Genomic DNA, 15,918 nt, shown 5'->3' on the forward strand with positions numbered 1-15,918 from the left:
TGTGAACACACAAGGAAACAAATGACGGGAGGCGGAAGAAAAGAGAAGGAGTGTATATATTTGCAGCGCGAAATGAAACTGGTGCGATCATACCAACACTAATGCACCGGATCCCATCAGAACTCTGCAGTTAAGTGTGCTTAGGCGAGAGTAGTACTAGGATCGGTGACCTCCTGGGAAGTCCTCGTGTTGCACCCATTTTTTTTCAGATGGGTCATTCGACGTTACGCTCGAATGGAATTATGAACCGCTGGTTCATTTGCAAAGGTGAGTCACAATGCCGGGGCATTTTACTTGATATTAGAAGGAGAAGGAGAGATGCAGAGTGCACGCATAAGGAAACAAATGACTGGAGGGGGGATAGAAGGAGAAAGAGTGTATGTATTTGATGCACAAAATGAAACATGAGCGATCATACCAGCACTAATACAACGGATTCTATCAGAACTCCGCAGTTAAGGGTTCTTAGGCGAGAGTAGTACTAGGATGGGTGACCTCCTGCGAAGTCCTTATATTTCACCAATTTTCTTAGGAAGTCCTCGTGTTGCACCCATTTTTTTCAGATGGATCGTTCGACGTTACGCGCTATGGGAACTATGGTCTGCTAGTTTATTCGCAAATGTGAGTCACGACGTTGGGACATTTTACTTGATATTAGAACGAGAAGCAGAGGTACAGTGTGCATGCACAAGAAAATAAATGATGGGAGCGAGGATGGGAGGAGAAGGTTTGTATGTTTTTGGAGCGCGAAATGAAACAGGTGCGATTATACCAGCACTAATGCACCGAATCCCATCAGAACTCCGCAGTTATGTTTGTTTGGACGAGAGTAGTAGTGTATGTATTTGCATCGCAAAATTAAACAGGTACAATCATACCAGCACTAATGCACCGGATCACGTCAGAACTCCGCAGTTAAGTGTGCTTGGGCGAGAGTAGTACTCGGATGGGTGACCTCCTAGGAAGTCCTCGTGTTGCACTAATTTTTTTTCAGATGGGTCGTTCGACGTTACGCGCGGCTAGAACTATGGTCTGCTGGTTTATACACAAATGTGAGTCAAGAAGTAGGGGAATTTTAATCGATATTAGAACGAGAATGAGAGGTGCAGTGTGAACACACAAGGAAACAAATGATGGGTGGGGGGAGGGAAGGAGAAGGAGTGTATGTATTTGCAGCACGAAATGAAACGGATGCGATCATACAAGCACAAATGCACTGGATCAAATTAGAACTCCGCAGTTAAGTGTGCTTTGGCGAAAGTAGTACAAGGATGGGTTATCTCCTGGGAAGTTCTCGTATTCCACCCTTTTTTTTTTTCAGATGGGTAGTTCGACATTACGTGCGACTGGAACTATGGTCCACTGGTTTATTCGTAAATGTGAGTCACGACGTTGGGACATTTTACTTGATATTAGAACGAGAAGTAGAGGTGCAGTGTGCACGCACAAGAAAACAAATGACGGGAGCGGGGATGGAAGGAGAAGGTTTGTATGTTTTGGAAGTGCGAAATAAAACAGGTGCGATCATACCAGAACTAATGCACCGGATCCCATCAGAACTCCACAGTTATGTTTGCTTGGACGAGAGTAGTAGTAGGATGGTTGATCTCCTGGGAAGTACTCTGTTGCACCCATTTTTTTGCAGATGATTCTTTCGACGTTACGCGCGACTTGAATTATGATCCGCTGGTTTATTCGCAAATATGAGTCATGGCGTCGTGGCCTTTTACTTGATATTAGAACGAGAACGAGAGGTGCAGTGCGCACGCACAAGGAAATAAATGATGGGAGAGGGAAGAAAGGAGAAGGAGTGTATGTATTTGCAGCGCAAAATTAAACAGGTACTATCATACCAGCACTAATGCACCACGAGGACTTCATAGGAGGTCACCCATTCTAGTACTACTATTGCCCAAGCACACTTAACTGCGTAGTTATAATGGGATTCAGTGCAATAGTGCTGGTGTGATAGCACCTGTTTCATTCTGCGCTGCAAATACATACACTCCTTCTCCTTCCTTCCTCCCTCTTGTCATTTGTTTCCTTGTGCGTGCATAATGCACCTCTGCTTCTCATTCTCATATTAAGTAAAATGCCCGAGCGCCGTGATTCACATTTATGAATAAACTAGTAGACCATATTTCCAGTCGTGTGTAACGTCGAAGGACCCATCTGCAAAAAAAAAAAGGTGAAACATGAGGACTTCCAAGGAGGTCACCCATCCTAGTACTACTCTCACCCAAGCACACTTAACTGCGGAGTTCTGATGAGATCCGGTGCCTTAGTGCTGGTATGATCGCACCTGTTTCATTCCACGCTATAAATACTTACACTCCTTCTCCTTCCCTCCCCCTCCCGTCATTTGTTTCCTTGTGCGTGCACACTGTATCTCTTATACTCATTCTAATATCAAGTAAAATGCCCCGGTGACATAACTCATATTTGCGTATAAACCTGTGGACTATAGTTCCAGTCGCGCGTAACGTCAAACGATCCATCTGAAAAAAAAATTGGTGCAACACGAGAACTTCCCAAGAGGTCACCAATCCTAGTACTACTTTCGCCCAAGCATACTTAACTGCAGAGTTTTGATGGGATCCGGAGCATTAGTGCTGGTATAATCACACCTGTTTAATTTTGCGCTGTAAATACATACAGTCCTTCTCCTTTCTTCCCCCTCCCATCATCTGTTTCCTTGTGCGTGCGCACTGCACCTCTCGTTCTCGTTCTAATATCAAGTAAAATGCCAAAGCGCCGCGACTCATATTTGGGAATACACCAGCGGACCATAGTTCTAGTCACGCGTAACGTCGAAATAATCATCTGAAAAAAAATGGGTGCAACACGAGAACTTTCCTAGAGGTAACCCGTCTTTGTACTACTTTCACCAAAGCACACTTAACTGCGGAGTTCTGATGGGATCCGGTGCATTTGTGCTGGTATGATTGCACCTGCTTCATTTCGTGCTGCAAATACATACACTCCTTCTCCTTCCCTCCCCCCTCCCATCATTTATTTCCTTGTGCGTTCACATTGCACCTCTCCTTCTCATTCTAATATCAATTAAAATGTCTATGCGTCTTGACTCACATTTGTGTATAAACCAGCGGACTGTAGTTCCAATCGCGCGTAACGTCGAACGAACCATCTGAAAACAAATTGGTGCAACACGAGGACTTCCCAGAAGGTCATCCATCTGAGTACCACTCTTGCCCAAGCACACTTAACTGCAGAGTTCTGATGGGATCCAGTGGATTAGTGCTGGTATGATCACACCTATTTAATTTCGCGCTGCAAATACATACACTCCTCCTTTCTTCCCCATCCCGTCATTTGTTTCCTTGTGCGTGCGCACTGCACATCTCGTTCTCGTTCTAATATAGACTAAAATGTTACGGCGCCGTGACTCACATTTTCTAATAAACCAGTGGACCATAATTCAAGTCGCACATAACGTCGAAAGAATCATCTGCAAAAAATGGGTGCAACACGAGTACTTCCCAGGAAGTCACTCATCCTACTACTACTCTATCCCAAGCAAATATAACTGCGGAGTTCTGATGGGATCTGGTGCATTAGTGCTGGTATGATCACACCTGTTTCATTATGCTCTTCAAAAACATACAAACCTTCTCATTCCTTCCCCGCTCCCATCATTTATTTTCTTGTGCGTGCACACTGCATCTCTGCTTCTCGTTCTAATATCAAGTAAAATGTCCCAACGTCGTGACTCACATTTGCGAATAAATCAGCGAACCATAGTTTCTGTCGTGCGTAACGTCGAACAATCCATCTGAAAAAAATGGGTGCAACACGAGGACCACAGTTAAGTGTTATTGGGCAAGAGTAGTACTAGAATGGGTGACCTCCTAGGAAGTTCTCGTGTTGCACCTATTTTTTTCCAGATGGGTTGTTCGACGTTACGCACGACTGGAACTATGGTCCGTAATTAATTGTGTTTGGGCAGAGTAGTACTACGATGGGTGACCTCGTGGGAAGTTCTCATGTTGCACTTATTTTTTTACAGATGGGTCGCTCGACGTTATGCGCTACTGGAACTATGGTCCGCTGGTTTATTCGCAAATGTGAATCACAGAGCCGTGGCATTTTATTTGATATTAGAACGAGAAGGAAAGGTGCAGTGTGCACGCACAAGGAAACAAATGACAGGAGGGGGGAGGGAAGGAAAATGAGTGTATGTATTTGCAGCACGAATGAAACAGGTGCTATCACACCAGCACTAATGCACTGAATCCCATTAAAACTCCGCAGTTAAGTGTGCTTGGGCGATAGTAGTACTAGAATGGGTGACCTCCTATGAAGTCCTCGTTTTGCACCAATTTATTTATAGATGGGTCGTTCGATGTTACGCGCGACTAGAACTATGGTCTGCTGGTTTATTCGCAAATGTGAGTCATGTCGCTGGGGCATTTTACTTGATATTAGAATGAGTAGGAGAGATACAGTGTGCACGCATAAGGACACAAATGACGGGATGGGGAGGGAAGGAGAAGGAGTGTATATATTTGTAGCGCGGAATAAAACTGGTGCGATCATACCAGCACTAATGCACCGGATCCTATCATAACTCCGCAGTTAAGTGTTCTTGGGCAAGAGTAGTACTAAGATGGGTGACCTCCTAGAAAGTACTCGTGTTGCACCTGTCTTTTTCTTAATATTATTCATCCATCCATTTATAGTCCACTACGTGATAAGAGTGTCATTACGAGCATCGTAAATAATAGAACAAGCAAAACAGAGGTGTGGCGAGTGGTCCGTTCATCTGGGCGTGAATCGAGGCAACGGGGCATTTTGCTTGATATTAAAACTAGAAGTAGAGGTGCGGTGTCCACACAGATCGAAACAAATGATGGGAGGGGGGAGGGAGAAGGGGTATATGTATTTGTAGCGTAAAATAGAAGAGGTGCGATCATACTAGCACTAATGCACCGGTTCCCAACGAACTCCGTAGTTGAGCGTGTTTTGGCGAGAGTAGTACTAGGATGGGTGATCTTTTGGGAAGTCTTCGTGTTGCACCCGTCTTTTTACGGATGGGGTGTTAAACGTTATGCGCAATAGGAGCCGTAGTCCGCCGGCATGAGTCATGGCACCAGAATATTTTGCTCAATATTTTTTGTGCATTTATTTATAGTCCACCACATGATAAGAGTGTCAGTACAAACATCTTACATAGTAGAACAATGAAAAATGAGGTATGACAGGCGGTCTATTTATCTAGGCGTGAGTTGAGGTGCTCGGACATTTCGCTTGATATTAGAACTAGAAACAGAGGTGTAGTGTGCATGCACAGCGAAACAAATGATGGGAGGGGGGAGGGAAGGAGAAGGGGTATATGTATTTGCAGCACGAAATAGAAGGGGTGCGATAATAACAGCACTAATGCATCGAATCCTGTCGAACTCCGCAATTAAGCGTGCTCTGGTAAAAGCAGTATTAGGATGGGTGACCTCCTGCGAAGTCCTCACGTTTCACCCGTCTTTTTATGGACGGGGCGTTAAATATTACGCGTGACCGGAGCGACAGTCTGCCAATGTGAGTCGCGGCATTTGGACATTTTGCTTAATATTTTTCATACATTCATTTATATTCCATCACGAGATAAGAATGTCATTACGATTATCTTACATAGTAGAACAATAAAAATAGAGTTATGACGGGCGGTTTGTTCATCTAGGCATGAGTTGAGATGCCTTGGCATTTCACTTGATATTAGAACTAGAAACAGAGGTGTGGTGTGCGCGCATAACAAAATAAATGATGAGAGGGAAAAGGGAAGGAGAGGTGGTATATGTATTTGGAGCGCGGAATGAAAGATGTGCGATTATACCAGCACTAATGCATCAGATCCCATCGAACTTCGTAGTTAATCGTGCTTGGGCGAGAGTAGTACTAGGATGGGTGATCTCCTAGGAAGTTCTCATGTTGCATCCTTCTTTTTGTAGATGGGGCGTTAAATGTTACGCGGGACTAGAGCGACAGTCGCCGCTTAATTCGTAAACGTGAGTCACGGCGCCGAAGCATTTTGCTTAATATTATTCGTGCATTCAATATTAGCCCACTACGTGATAAGATTATTATTACGAGCATCTTACTTAGTAGAACAACAAAAAAGGAGGTGCGGCGAGTGTTCTGTTCATATAGACATGAGTCGAGGCACCGGGGCATTTCGCTCGATATTAGAACTAGAAGTAGAGGTGCGTTGCGCGCACAGCAAAACAAATGACGGGAAGGGAGAGGGAAGGAGAAGGGATATATGTCTTTGCGGCACAAATTAGAAGGGGTGCGATCATACCAGCACTAGTTCACGGGATCCATCAGAACTCTGCAGTTAAGCGTGCTTGGGCGTGAGTAGTTCTACGATGGGTGACCTCTTGGGAAGCACTCGTGTTGCACCTTTTTTTTTGCAGATGGGGAGTTAAATGTTACAGGGGACTGGAGCGACAGTTTGCCTGTTCATTTGCAAATGTTAGTCATAGTGCCGGGGCATTTTTTTTAATACTTTTCATGCATTCAATTAAAGCCCATCACGTGATGAGAGTGTCATTAGGAGCATCTTAAATAGTAGAACAACGAAAAATGAGGTGCGGCAGGCGATCCGTTCATATGGGCATGAGTCGAGGTGCTAGGGCATTTCGCTCGATATTAGAACTAGAAGTAGAGGTGAGTTGCATGCACAGCGAAACAAATGACGGGGAGGGAGAGGGAAGGAGAAGTGGTATATGTCTTTACGGTGCAAATTAGAAGGGTTGCGATCATACCAGCACTAGTTCACCGGATCCCATCAGAACTCTGTAGTCAAGCGTGCTTGGGCAAGAGTAGTAGTAGGATGGGTGACCTCTTAGGAAGTACTTGTGTTGCACCCTTCTTTTTATAGACGGGACATTAAATGTTACGCAGGACCAGAGAGACGGTCCGACGGTTCATTCACAAACGTGAGTCACGGCGCTAGGACATTTTGCTTAATATTTTTCGTGCATTCAATTAAAGCCCATCACGTGTTGAGAGTGTCATTGCGAGCATCTTACATAGTAGAACAATGAAAAAGGAGCTGCGGCAGGTGTTTCATATAGACATGAGTCGAGGCGCCGGGGCATTTCGCTCGATATTAGAACTAGAAGCAGAGGTGAGTTGCGCCCACAGCGAAATAAATGATGGGAAGGGAGAGGGAAGGGGAAGGGGTATATGTATTTGCGGCGCAAACCAAAACGATTGCGATCATACCAGCACTAGTTCACCGGATCCCATCAGAACTCCGCAATCAAGCGTTCTTGGGCGAGAGTAGTACTAGGATGTGTGGCCTTCTGGGAAGTACTCGTGTTCCACCATTCTTTCTACAGATGGGGCGTTAAATGTTACGCGGGAACGGAGCGACGGTCTGCTGGAGCATTTTGCTTAATATTTTTTGCACATTCAATTAAAACCAATCACGTGATAAGAGTGTCCTTGCGAGCACCTTATATAATATAACAACAAAAAATGAGGTGCGGTGGGCGATCCATTCATATGGGCATGAGTTAAGGCGCTGGGGCATTTCGCGTAACATTAGAACTAGAAGAAGAAGTGAGGTACGCGCACAGCGAATCAAACGACGGGAGGGGAGAGGGAAGGAGAAGGGGCATATGTATTTGCGGCGTAAACAAGAAAGGGTGCAATCATACTAGCACTAGTTCACCAGATTCCATCAGAACTCTGCAGTTATACGTGCTTGGGCGAGAGTAGTACTAGGATGGGTTACCTCCTAGGAAGCTCTCAGCTCTCGTGTTGCATCCTTCTTTTTTCAGACTGGGCGTTAAACGTTATGCGGGACTGGAGCGACGGTCCACCGGTTCATTCGTAAACGTGAGCCACGGTGTCAGAGCATTTTGTTTAATATTTTTCGCGCTTTCAATTAAAGCCCATCACGTGATAAGAGTGTCTGCGAGCATATTACATAGTAGAACAATAAAAAATGAGGTGCGGCACTATCCGTTCATATGGGCACAGGTCAAGGCGCCAGGGTATTTCGCTTGATATTAGAATTAGATGCAGAGGTGAGGTGCATGCACAGGGACCCAAATGACGGATGGGGAGAGGGAAGGAGAAGGGGTATATGTACTTACGGCGTAAACTAGAACTGGTGCGATCATACCAGCACTAGTTCATCGGATCCCATCTGAACTCCGTAGTTAAGTGTGCTTGGGCGAGAGTAGTACTGGGATAGGTGATCTCCTGGGAAGTTCTCGTGTTGTACCCTTTTTTTTGCAGACGGGGCGTTAAACATTCAACTGGACCAGAGCGATGGTCCACCGGTTCATTTGCAAACGTGAGTCATGGCACCGGAGCAGTTTTCTTAATATTTTTTTAGCATTCAATTAAAGCCCATCACATGATGAGACTGTAATTGCGAGCATCTTAAATAGTAGAACAACAAAAAACGAGAGGCGGCGGGCGATCTGTTCATATGGGCATGAGTCGAGATGGGTTGTTTGACGTTACGCACGATTGGAACTTTAGTCTGCTGGTTTATTCGCAAATGTAAGTCACGGTGTCGGGGTATTTTACTTGATATTAGAACGAGAAGAAGAGGTGCAGTGTGCACGCACAAGGAAATAAATGACGGGAGGGGGGAGGGAAGGAGAAGGAGTGTATGTATTTGCAGCGCAGAATGAAACAGGTGAGAAGGAGTGTATGTATTTGCAGCGCAGAATGAAACAGGTGCCATTATACCATCACTAATTCACCAGATCCCATCAGAACTCCGCAGTTAAATGGGCTTAGGCGAGTGTAGTACTAGAAGTTGTGACCTCCTGGGAAGTCCTTTTGTTGTACCTATTTTTTTCAGATGGGGCGTTCGACATTATGCACTACTGGAACTATGGTCTGCTGGTTTATTCGCAAATGTGAGTCACGACGCCGAAAAATTTTACTTAATATTAGAACGAGAAGGAGAGGTGCAGTGTGCACGCACAAGGAAACAAATGACAGGAGAGGGGAGGGAAGGAGAAGGAGTATATGTATTTGCAGCACGGAATGAAACAGGTGCGATCATACCAGCACTAATGCACCGGATCCCATCAGAACTCTACAGTTAAGTGTTTTTGGGCGAGAGTAGTATTAGAATCCTAGGAAGTACTCGTGTTGTACCCATTGTTTTGCAGATTGGTCGTTCGACCTTACGCGCGACTGGAACTATGGTCCGCTGGTTTATTTACAAATAAGAGTCATGGCGCCGGGGCATTTTACTAGATATGAGAACGAGAAGCAGAGGTGCAATGTGCACGTACAAGAAAACAAATGATGGGAGTGGAGAGAGAAGGAGAAAGAGTGCATGTATTTGCATCGCAGAAAGAAACAGGTGCCATTATACCAGCACTAATGCACCAAATCCCAATAGAACTCCGCAACTAAGTGTGCTTGGGCGAGAATAGTACTAGAACGGGTGACCTTCTGGGAAGTCCTCGTATTGCACTTATTTTTTTATAGATGGGTCGTTCAATGTTACGTGCGACTGAAACTTTGGTCTGCTGGTTTATTCGCAAATGTGAGTGATGACACCAGGGCATTTTACTTGATATTAGAATGAAAAGAAGAGGTACAGTGTGCACGCACAAGGAAACAAATGACGGGAGGGGGGAGGGAAGGAGAAGGAGTGTATGTATTTGCAGGGCGGAATAAAACAAGTGCGATCATACCAGCACTAATGCACCGAATCCAATCAGAAGTCTGCATTTAAGTGTGTTTGGGCGAGAGTAGTACTAGAATGGAAGATCTCCTGGGAAGTCCTCGTGTTGCACCGATTGTTTTTACAGATGGGTCGTTCGACGTTACACATGACTAGAAATATGGTCCACAGTTAAGTGTGTTTGGGCAGAGTAGTACTACAATGGATGACCTCCTGGGAAGTTCTCGTGTTGCACTTATTTTTTTACAGATGGGTCGTTCGATGTTACGCGCGACTGGAACTATGGTCCCTTGGTTTATTTGCAAATGTGAGTCACGGCACCGGGGCATTTTACTTGATACTAGAACGAGAATGAGAGGTGCAGTGTGCACGCACAAGGAAATAAATGACGGGAGGGGGAGGGAAGGAGAAGGAGTGTATGTATTTGCAGCGCGAAATAAAACAATTGCAATCATACCAGCATTAATGCACCGGATCCCATCAGAAGTCCGCAGTTAAGTGTGCTTGGGCAAGAGTAGTACTAGAATAGGTGACCTCCTGGGAAGTCCTCGTGTTGCACCTATTTTTTTTGCAGATGAGTCGTTCGACGTTACGCATGACAGGAACTATGCTCTGCAGTTAAGTGTGTTTGGGCAAAGTAGTACTACGATGGGTGACGTCCTAGGAAGTTCTCGTGTTGCACTTATTTTTTAACAGATGGGTCGTTCGACGTTACATGCGACTGGAACTATGGTCCGCTGGTTTATTTGCAAATGTGAGTCACGACGCTGGGGTATTTTACTTGATATTAGAACGAGAAGGAGAGGTGCAGTATGCACGCACATGGAAACAAATGACGAGAGGGGGGAGGGAAGGAGAAGGAGTGTATGTATTTGCAGCGCGGAATGAAACAAGTGCGATCATACCAGTACTAATGCACCGGATCCCATCAGAAGTCTGCAACTAAGTGTGTTTGGGCGAGAGTATTACTAGAATGGGAGATCTCCTGGGAAGTCCTCGTGTTGCACCTATTTTTTTTGCAGATAGGTCGTTCGACGTTACGCATGACTAGAAATATGGTCCACAGTTAAGTGTGTTTGGGCAGAGTAGTACTACAATGGGTGACCTCCCGGGAAGTTCTCGTGTTGCACTTATTTTTTTACAGATGGGTCGATCGACGTTACGCGCGATTGGAACTATGGTCCCTTGGTTTATTCGCAAATGTGAGTCACGGCACCGGGGCATTTTACTTGATATTAAAACGAGAATGAGAGTTGTAGTGTGCACGCGAAGGAAACAAACGACTCGAGGGGGGAGGGAAGGAGAAGGAGTGTATGTATTTGCAGCGTGGAATGAAACAAGTGGGATCATACCAGCACTAATGCATCGGATTCCATCAGAAGTCCGTAGTTAAGTATACTTGGGCGAGAGTAGTACTAGAATAGGTGACCTCATGGGAAGTTCTCGTGTTGCACCTATTTTTTTGCATATGGGTCGTTCGACGTTACGCACGACTGGAACTATGGTCCGCAGTTAAGTGTGCTTGGGCAGAGTAGTACTACGATGGGTGACCTCCTGGGAAGTTCTCATGTTCCACTTATTTTTTTACAGATGGGTCGTTCGACGTTACGCGCGACTGGAACTATGGTCCGCTGGTTTATTCGCAAATGTGAGTCATGGCCCCGGGGCATTTTACTTGATATTAGAACGAGAATGAGAGGTGCAGTGTTGCACGAACAAGAGAACAAATGACGGGAGGGGGAAGGGAAGGAAAAGGAGTGTATGTATTTGCAGCGCGGAATAAAACAAGTACGATCATACCAGAACTAATGCTCTGGATCCCATTAGAAGTCCACAATTAAGTTTGCTTGGGCAAGAGTAGTACTAGAATGGGTGACCTCCTGGGAAGTCCTCGTGTTGCACCTATTTTTTTGCAGATGGGTCGTTCGACGTTATGCATTACTGGAACTATGGTCCGCAGTTAAGTGTGCTTGGGTAGAGTAGTTCTACGTTGGGTGACCTCCTGAGAAGTTCTCGTGTTGCACTTATTTTTTTACAGATGGGTCGTTCGAAGTTAAGTGCGATTGAAACTATGGTCTGCTGGTTTATTCGCAAATGTGAGTCACGGCGCTGGAGAATTTTACTTGATATTAGAACGAGAAGGAGAGGTGCAGTGTGCACGCACAAGGAAACAAATGACGGGAAGGTGGAGGGAAGGAGAAGAAGTGTATGTTTTTACAGCGTGGAATGAAACAAGTGCGATCATACCAGCACTAATGCACTAGATCCCATCAAAAGTCCGTAGTTAAGTTTGCTTGGGCGAGAGTAGTACTAGAATAGGTGACCTCCTGGGAAGTCCTCGTGTTGCACCTATTTTTTTGCAGATGGGTCGTTCGACGTTACGCACGACTGGAACTATGGTCCGCTGGTTTATTCACAAAAAAGAGTCACGGTGCCGGGGCATTCGACGTTATGCACTACTGGAACTATGGTCCGCAGTTAAGTGTGCTTGGGTAGAGTAGTTCTACGATGGGTGACCTCCTGAGAAGTTCTCGTGTTGCACTTATTTTTTTACAGATGGGTCGTTCGAAGTTAAGTGCGATTGAAACTATGGTCTGCTGGTTTATTCGCAAATGTGAGTCACGGCGCTGGAGAATTTTACTTGATATTAGAACGAGAAACAAAGGTGCACTGTGCACGCACAGGGAAACAAATGACGGGAGGGGGGAGGGAAGGAGAAGGAGTGTATGTATTTGCATCGCAGAATGAAATAGGTGCCATTATACCAGCACTAATGCACCAGATCCCATCATAACTCCGCAGTTAAGTGTGCTTGGGCGAGAGTAGTACTAGAATGGGTGACCTCTTGGGAAGTCCTCGTGTTGCAACTATTTTTTTGCAGATGGGTCGTTCGATGTTACACACGACTGGAACTATGGTCCGCAGTTAAGTGTGCTTGGGCAGAGTAGTACTACGACAGGTAACCTCGTGGGAAGTTCTCGTGTTGCACTTATTTTTTTACAGATGGGTCGTTCGATGTTATGCGCGACTGGAACTATGGTCCGCTGGTTTATTCGCAAATGTAAGTCATAGTGCCGGGGCATTTTACTTGATATTAGAACGAGAAAGAGAGGCGCAGTGTGCACGTACAAAGAAACAAATGACTGGAGTGGGGAGGGAAGGAGATGGAATGTATGTATTTGCAGTGCAGAATGAAATACGTGTGATCATACCAGCACTAAATCATTGGATCCCATCAGAACTCCACAGTTAAGTGTGCTTGGGCGAGAGTAGTGTTAGGATGGGTGACCACCTGGAAAGTTTTCGTTTTTCACCCAATTTTTTACAGATGGGTCGTTCGACATTACAACATTAATGTACCGGATCCCATCATAACTCTGCAGTTAAGTGTGCTTGGGCGAGAGTAGTACTAGGATTAGTGACCTCTTGGGAAGTTCTCGTGTTGCACCTATTTTTTTGCAGATGGGCCGTTCAATGTTACGCGTGACTGGAACTATGGCCCGCTGGTTTATTCACAAATAAGAGCCACGGCGCCGGGGCATTTTATTAAAAGGAGAAGCAGAGGTGAAGTTGTGCACGCACAAGGAAACAAATGATGGGAGGGGGGAGGGAAGGAGATGGAGTGTATGTATTTGCAGCGCGGAATGAAACAGGTGCGATTAAACAAGCATTAATGCACTGGATACCATCAGAACTCTGCAGTCAAGTGTGCTTGGGTGAGAGTAGTACTAGGATGGGTGACCTCCTGGGAAGTTCTCGTGTTTCACCCATCTTTTTACAGATGGGTCCTTCGACGTTGCGTTCGACTGAAACTATGGTCCACTGGTTTATTCGCAAATGTGAGTGATGGCACCGGAGCATTTTACTTGATATTAGAATGAGAAGGAGAGGTGCAGTTTACACGCATAAGGAAACAAATGACGGGAGGAGGGAGGGAAGGAGAAGGAGTGTATGTATTTGCAGCGCGAAATGGAACATTTGCGATCATACCATCAGTAATTCACCGGATCAAATCAGAACTCCGGAGTTATGTGTGCTTGGGCGAGAGTAGTACTAGGATGGGTGACCTCATGGGAAGTCCTCGTGTTTCCCCTATTTTTTTACAAATGGGTCGTTCGACGTTACGCGTGACTGAAACTATGGTCCTGTGATTTATTCGCAAATGTGAGTGACAACGCCGGAGCATTTTACTTGATATTAGAACGAGATGGAGAGGTGCAGTTTGCACACACAATAAAAGAAATGACGGAAGAGGGGAGAGAAGGAGAAGGAGTTTATGTATTTGCAGCGCGGAATGAAACATTTGCGATCATACCATCACTAATTCACCTGATCAAATTAGAACTATGGAGTTAAGTGTGTTTGGGCAAGAGTAGTACTAGGATGAGTGACCTCCTAGGAAGTGCTTGTGTTGCACCCGTCTTTTTGCAGATAGGGCATCAAACGTTACACGCGATTGGAGCCATAGTCCGCTGGTTCATTTATCGGCGTGAATCGTCGTGCCGGGGCATTTTGCTTACTTTCTTTTATGCACTCATTTATAGTCCACCACGTGATAATAGAGTCATTACAAGCATCTTACACAGTAGAACAACGAAAAAAAAAAGGTGTGGCGGGTGGTCCTTTAATCTGGGCATAATTCGAGCGAACAAACCAGTGGACAATAGTTTCAGTCGCGCGTAACGTCGAAGGACCCATTTGCAAAAAAATGGGTGAAACATGAGGACTTCCCAAGAGGTCACCCATCCTAGTACTACTCTCGCCCAAGCATACTTAACTCTGGAGTTCTGATTTGATCCGGTGAATTAGTGATGGTATGATTTCAAATGTTTTATTCTGCACTGCAAATACAAACACTTATTCTCCTTCCTCCCCCCTCCCGTCATTTGTTTCCTTGGGCGTGCACACTGCACCTATCCTTCTCGTTCTAATATCAACTTAAATGCCCCGGCGCCGTGACTCACATTTGTGAAAAAATCAGTGGACCATAATTCTAGTCGCGCGTAACGTCGAATGACCCATCTACAAAAAAATGGGTGCAATACGAGGACTTCCAAGGAGGCCACCCATCCTAGTACTACTCTCACCCAAGCACACTTAACTGTAGAGTTCTGATGGGATCCGGTTCATTAGTACTGGTATGATCACACCTGTTTCATTTCGTGCTACAAATACATACACTCCATCTCCTTCCCTGCCCCTCCCGTCATTTGTTTCCTTGTGCGTGCACACTGCACCTCTCTTCTCGTTCTAATACCAAGTAAAATGCATCGGCGCCGTGACTCACATTTGCGAATAAACCAGCGGACCATAGTTCCAGTCGCGCGTAACGTCGAACGCCCCATTTGAAAAAAATAGGTGCAACATAAGGACTTCCCATGAGGTCACCACTTATAGTACTATACTCGCCCAAACACTTTTAACTGCGGATTCGTGATGAAATCTGGAGAATTAGTGATGGTATAATGGTACTTGTTTCATTCTGTGCTTCAAATACATACACTCCTTCTTCTTCCCTCGCCCCTCCCGTCATTTGTTTCCTTGTGCGTCCACACTGCACCTCTCCTTCTCGTTCTAATATCAAGTAAAATGTCCCGGCGTCGTGACTCACATTTATGAATAAACCAGCAGACCATAGTTTCAGTCGCGTGTAACGTCGAACGACCCATCTCAACTCATGCAATATGCACTGATCGCCCGCCGCCTCTCATTTTTTGTTCTACTATTTAAGATTCTCGCAATTACACTCTCATCACGTGATAAGCTTTAATTGAATGCTGAAAATATATTAAGAAAAATGCTCTGGAGCCGTGACTCATGTTTGCAAATGAACTGGCTGACGCCCCATCTGCAAAAAGAAGGGTGTAACACGAGCACTTCCCTGGGGGTCACCACTTCTAGTACTACATTCGCCCAAGCACATTTAACTGCTAAGTTGTGATGGGATCCAGTGTAATTAGTGATGGTATAATGGCACCTGTTTCATTATGCACTCCAAATACATACACTCCTTCTCCTTCCCTCCCCCTTTCCGTCATTTGTTTCCTTGTGCGTGGACACTGCACCTCTCTTTCTCATTCTAATATCAAGTAAAATACCCCAGCATCGTGACTCACATTTGCAAATAAACCAGCGAACCATAGTTCCAATTGTGCGTAACGTCGAACGACCCTTTTCGACTCCTGCCCAAATGAACAGATCTCCCACCGCCTCTCGTTTTTTGTTATTTTACTATT

At 45.3% G+C, this 15,918-nt stretch overlaps 21 pseudogenes; 16 read left to right on the plus strand and 5 right to left on the minus strand.

Moving 5' to 3' along the window:
* Positions 1-79: 79 nt before the first annotated feature.
* Positions 80-198, plus strand: LOC148254520 (5S ribosomal RNA; annotated as a pseudogene).
* Positions 199-864: 666 nt separating this feature from the next.
* Positions 865-983, plus strand: LOC148254521 (5S ribosomal RNA; annotated as a pseudogene).
* A 206-nt stretch (positions 984-1,189) lies between these two features.
* On the plus strand, positions 1,190-1,308 carry LOC148254522 (5S ribosomal RNA; annotated as a pseudogene).
* An 877-nt stretch (positions 1,309-2,185) lies between these two features.
* On the minus strand, positions 2,186-2,304 carry LOC148254523 (5S ribosomal RNA; annotated as a pseudogene).
* Positions 2,305-2,510: 206 nt separating this feature from the next.
* On the minus strand, positions 2,511-2,629 carry LOC148254524 (5S ribosomal RNA; annotated as a pseudogene).
* Positions 2,630-2,834: 205 nt separating this feature from the next.
* Positions 2,835-2,953, minus strand: LOC148254525 (5S ribosomal RNA; annotated as a pseudogene).
* Positions 2,954-3,159: 206 nt separating this feature from the next.
* LOC148254526 (5S ribosomal RNA) lies at positions 3,160-3,278 on the minus strand (annotated as a pseudogene).
* A 1,267-nt stretch (positions 3,279-4,545) lies between these two features.
* LOC148254527 (5S ribosomal RNA) lies at positions 4,546-4,664 on the plus strand (annotated as a pseudogene).
* Positions 4,665-4,922: 258 nt separating this feature from the next.
* LOC148254528 (5S ribosomal RNA) lies at positions 4,923-5,040 on the plus strand (annotated as a pseudogene).
* A 1,259-nt stretch (positions 5,041-6,299) lies between these two features.
* On the plus strand, positions 6,300-6,417 carry LOC148254529 (5S ribosomal RNA; annotated as a pseudogene).
* Positions 6,418-6,765: 348 nt separating this feature from the next.
* On the plus strand, positions 6,766-6,884 carry LOC148254530 (5S ribosomal RNA; annotated as a pseudogene).
* Positions 6,885-7,665: 781 nt separating this feature from the next.
* On the plus strand, positions 7,666-7,791 carry LOC148254531 (5S ribosomal RNA; annotated as a pseudogene).
* A 344-nt stretch (positions 7,792-8,135) lies between these two features.
* On the plus strand, positions 8,136-8,254 carry LOC148254532 (5S ribosomal RNA; annotated as a pseudogene).
* A 1,099-nt stretch (positions 8,255-9,353) lies between these two features.
* On the plus strand, positions 9,354-9,472 carry LOC148254533 (5S ribosomal RNA; annotated as a pseudogene).
* Positions 9,473-10,125: 653 nt separating this feature from the next.
* On the plus strand, positions 10,126-10,244 carry LOC148254534 (5S ribosomal RNA; annotated as a pseudogene).
* A 329-nt stretch (positions 10,245-10,573) lies between these two features.
* On the plus strand, positions 10,574-10,692 carry LOC148254535 (5S ribosomal RNA; annotated as a pseudogene).
* Positions 10,693-11,020: 328 nt separating this feature from the next.
* On the plus strand, positions 11,021-11,139 carry LOC148254536 (5S ribosomal RNA; annotated as a pseudogene).
* A 776-nt stretch (positions 11,140-11,915) lies between these two features.
* Positions 11,916-12,034, plus strand: LOC148254537 (5S ribosomal RNA; annotated as a pseudogene).
* Positions 12,035-12,433: 399 nt separating this feature from the next.
* LOC148254538 (5S ribosomal RNA) lies at positions 12,434-12,552 on the plus strand (annotated as a pseudogene).
* Positions 12,553-12,880: 328 nt separating this feature from the next.
* Positions 12,881-12,999, plus strand: LOC148254539 (5S ribosomal RNA; annotated as a pseudogene).
* A 1,716-nt stretch (positions 13,000-14,715) lies between these two features.
* LOC148254540 (5S ribosomal RNA) lies at positions 14,716-14,834 on the minus strand (annotated as a pseudogene).
* Positions 14,835-15,918: the final 1,084 nt, after the last annotated feature.

The sequence above is a fragment of the Carica papaya genome, chromosome 5, assembly GCF_054855325.1.
Source record: "Carica papaya isolate Zhongbai chromosome 5, ASM5485532v1, whole genome shotgun sequence".
Taxonomy (NCBI): Eukaryota; Viridiplantae; Streptophyta; class Magnoliopsida; order Brassicales; family Caricaceae; genus Carica; species Carica papaya.